The following is a 4370-nucleotide window of genomic DNA, read 5'->3' as shown; positions in this document are numbered from 1 at the left end:
GATGTGTTGATGCATCAGTTTTTTTCATTGCAATAATTGGTTGAAATGATCTGTAATTAAATCTATAGTGGACCTTCAAAGACAACCCAGATGGGACTTGAACCTACAATACCCAACTCCAGAGGCTGATGCCTTATCCATTAGGTCACTGGGCCATGTTGCCAAGCTTTTGTCATGGAGCTCTTGTATGCCTTCAACAAGATGCCAACGCATGGAAAACTGCACTTTAGGATCTCGATGCCAGTTTGCATTTCGTCAAATAAGATGTGTGCAACTAATGGACAAACATTTTCTTTGTGCAAGCATTCACATTCGTGTCTCATTGGTCCTGGGGTATGGTGTGAGACTGGTCTTGAGTTTCAAATTCCAGACAAGGCCACTCTCATTAACATGAAATCACAACCATTCTGCAGCTATTTTCTTGTTTGCATTTCATCATCATCCACCTAACATGAGACCATTAGTTGAAAGCCACGGGGTACTTGAAGTCAAGATCTCCATTACCAGAGCTTTTCAGAACCTTTGATGTTTGTAAAGTGATTGGATAATTTAAGCAAGATTGGATAAATCTTAATTGAAGTGTGCAGCAAGTCTGAGAATTTGAAGCTAACTATTGACCTTAGATCATCACGCAAGGTTTGAGGGGACAAGTGAGGATTTTTTCCACACAATTTATATTTAACCCAACAAACACAACCCAAATGGGACTTAAACCCACAATTCCCAGCTTCAAACGCTGATGCATTATCCATTAGGCCACTGGGCCAATACTAGCATTTGCCATATCTGTTGTACGGTTTAGGAAGTTCTTGTAACTCAGAATACAGCACTTTAGGATCCCTACACCATATTGCATTCAGACGATCTGGTGACAAAACAGCTTCTCTGAAGAGTTTTCCATTGTCATGTCTTTTTGACCTAAGGGTATGAACCTAGCTTTTTGAAAGTCACAATGGATTGTGCTGCACAGCCAATTTAAAAGGAACTGCGTCAAAGACAACCCAGGTGGAACTCGAACCCACAATCCCCAGCTTCAAAGGCTGGTGCCTTATCCATTAGGCCACTATGCTGTTTCTATACTGCCTGTGAACTGTAACATGAATCCAGGGAGTTGCTGACACACATAACAAAAACTACATGAACAAAAAGTAGATTGGACCGGTTTTACAGAATTTTTTTTTTTTGACACTGCAGAGTGTTTCTACTGGGCTCATTGGTCTAGGGGTATGATTCTTGCTTTGGGTGTGAGAGGTCTTGGGTTCAAATCCTGAACGAGCCCTACATCTTTCACAGAAAATCAGTGATGCTTTGGTGTTTCTGTGTTAGTTGTAGAAACTTTAGTTAATAAAGATTTAGTGGATTTCTGATCTAAATTAGTCTAACCTGTACAATAATACAGACAAAAAAGGAGCGGGAATGATTCGGTGGTTAGAATTGTTTATGGATCTTGAACAACGTACCAGCTTAATATGTAAGCATCATCTTTGTGTTTGTACACAGTCTCTTCTCTGTAGGCACCATGCAGGCTTCAAAATGGCCATTTGCGTTAGGTATCTCGTTACCCTTTTAGTCATAACAGGTAGTATGGAATGCCAATGAAGGAAGTTAATGACACGCAAACACATCTCAAGAAGGTTTTCACAGCTACTGTGTTTCATCCACCAAACACTGATCTCAAGTTAAAGGGAGATTTTCAAGAAGGACCCAGGTGGGACTTAAACCCACAATCCCCAGCTCCGGAGGCTGATGCCTTATCCATTAGGCCACTAGGCCATGTCACCAAGCTTCTATCAAGGATCTCTTGTATGCCTTCAACAAGATGCTACCGCATGGAAAACTGCACTTTAGGATCTCGATGACAGCTTGCATTCTATCAAATAAGAACTAATGGCCAAACATTTTCTTTCTTTCTAGTGTATAGTGTGACTGGTCTTGAGAGTTTCGAATTCCAGTCAAGGCCACTCTCATTAACTTGAAATCACAACCTTTCAGCAGCTATTTTCTTGCTTGCATTTCATCATCATCCACCTAACATGAAACCGTCAATTGAGAGCCATGGGGTACTTGAAGTCAAGATCTCCATTCCCAGAGCTTAGCAGAACCTTTTAGGTGTGTAACGTGACAGTGAGATTCAAGCAAGATTGGATGAGTCCTAATTGAAGTGTGCAGCAAGTCTGAGAATTCGAAGCTAACTATTGCCCTCAGATCATCACACCTAAGCTTTGAGTAGACAAGTCAGGATTTTTTCACACAACTTAAATGTAACCTAACAAACACAACCCAAACAGGACTTGAATCCACAATCCCCAACTTCAACGAGTGATGCCTTATCCATTAAGCCACTGGGCCAATACTAGCATTTGCCATATCTGTTGTATGACTCCGGAAGTTCTTTTAACCTAGAAAACAGCACTTAAGGATCCCTATACCATATTGCATTCAGACGATCTGGTGTGTACACCTAATGACAAAACAGATTCTCTGAAGAGTTTTCCATTGTCATGTCTTTTTTGACCTAAGGGTATGAACCTAGCTTTTGAAGGTCACACTGGATTGTGCTGCACAGCCAACTTAAAAGGAACTGCATCAAAGGCAACCCAGGTGGCACATACTAAAAACAACAAGAACAAAAAGTATTTATAAAAAAGTAAGACTTTTTTTGGCACTGCAGGTTCTTTCTTCAGGGCTTGTTGGTCAAGGGGTATGATTCTCGCTTAGGATGCAAGAGGTCCTGGGTTCAATTCCCGGACGAGCCCTACAGCTGTCACAGAAAAAGCAGTGGAACTTTGGCATTTCTACATTAGTTGTAGCACCTTTTGCTGTGACTTTAGTTAATGAACATTTAGTGGACTTCTAATTTAAATTAGTTTAACATGTACAATTATACAGACAAAATTGTCTGCTACCCTCAGGCAGATGGTTCCGCAGCATGGTGATTTTTCAAGATTTTTTCATGATTTTTCAAGATTTTTTCATTTTTCATGATTTTTCGTGATTTTTTCATTTTCCATGATTTTTCGTGATTTTCATGATTTTTTCATTTTTCATGATTTTTCGAAAAATTTTCATTTTTCGTGATTTTACGTTATTTTTTTAAAAAAATTCATTTTTCGTGATTTTTTGTGATTTTCCAAAAATTTTTCATTTTTTGTGATTTTTCAAAAATTGGATTTTTTGTTATTTTTCAAAAAAATTTCATGTTTTTCGATTTTTCTAAATTTTTTCATTTTTTGTGATTTATGGTGATTTTTCCAAAAATTACATTTTTGTGATTTTTCAAAAAATTTTCATTTTTTGTGATTTTTTGCGATTTTTCAAAAAAAAATTTTGTGATTTTTCAAAAATTTGTAATTTTTTGTGATTTTTTGCGATATTTCAAAAAAATTTCTTTTTGATTTTTCAAAAAATTTTTTTTTGCGATTTTTCCAAAAATGTTCATTTTTTGTGATTTTTTGCGATTTTTCAAAAAAAATTCATTTTTTGTGATTTTTCAAAAAAAATTATTTTTTGTGATTTTTTGCAATTTTTCCAAAGATTGTCATTTTTTGTGATTTTTTGCGATTTTTCAAAAAAATTTCATTTTTTGTGATTTTTCAAAAAAATTAAATTTTTTTGCGATTTTTCACAAATTTTTCATTTTTTGTGATTTTTCGTTATTTTTTTAAAAAAATCATTTTTTGTGATTTTTTGTGATTTTTCAAAAATCTTTCAAAAATTTTTCATTTTTTGTGATTTTTCAAAAATTGGATTTTTTGTTATTTTTCAAAAAAATTTCATTTTTTGCGATTTTTCAAAAATTTTTCATTTTTTGTGATTTATTGTGATTTTTCCAAAAATTAATTTTTTGTGATTTTTCAAAAAATTTTCATTTTTTGTGATTTTTTGAGATTTTTCAAAAAAAAAATTTTTGTGATTTTTCAAAATTTTTTTAATTTTTTGTGATTTTTTGCGATTTTTCAAAAAAAAAAAAATTTTGTGATTTTTCAAAAAAAAAAATTTCTTGCGATTTTTCAAAAAAATTTCATTTTTTGTGATTTTTTTGCAATTTTTCCAAAAATTTTCATTTTTTGTGATTTTTTGAGATTTTTCAAAAAATTTTCATTTTTTGTGATTTTTCAAAAAAATTTCATTTTTTGCGATTTTTCAAAAAATGTTCAGTTTTTGTGATTTTTCAAAAAAATTTCATTTTTTGTTTTTTTTTGCGATTTTTCAACAAAATTTCATTTTTTGTGATTTTTCAAAAATTTTTTAATTTTTTGTGATTTTTTGCGATTTTTCAAAAAAAAAAAAATTTTGTGATTTTTCAAAAAAAAAAATTTCTTGCGATTTTTCAAAAAAATTTCATTTTTTGTGATTTTTTTGCAATTTTT

At 33.0% G+C, this 4370-nt stretch overlaps 1 non-coding gene across 1 annotated transcript; it reads right to left on the bottom strand.

Moving 5' to 3' along the window:
• Positions 1-1700: 1700 nt before the first annotated feature.
• Positions 1701-1773, bottom strand: trnar-ccg (transfer RNA arginine (anticodon CCG)). The gene has a single exon. It is a non-coding gene; the product is annotated as a tRNA-Arg (tRNA).
• Between the last annotated feature and the right edge of the window lie 2597 nt (positions 1774-4370).

Source organism: Danio rerio, chromosome 4 (assembly GCF_049306965.1).
Source record: "Danio rerio strain Tuebingen ecotype United States chromosome 4, GRCz12tu, whole genome shotgun sequence".
Lineage (NCBI taxonomy): Eukaryota > Metazoa > Chordata > Actinopteri > Cypriniformes > Danionidae > Danio > Danio rerio.
The sequence above is the reverse complement of the archived record's forward strand: the minus strand, read 5'-3'. Positions and strand labels throughout refer to the sequence as shown.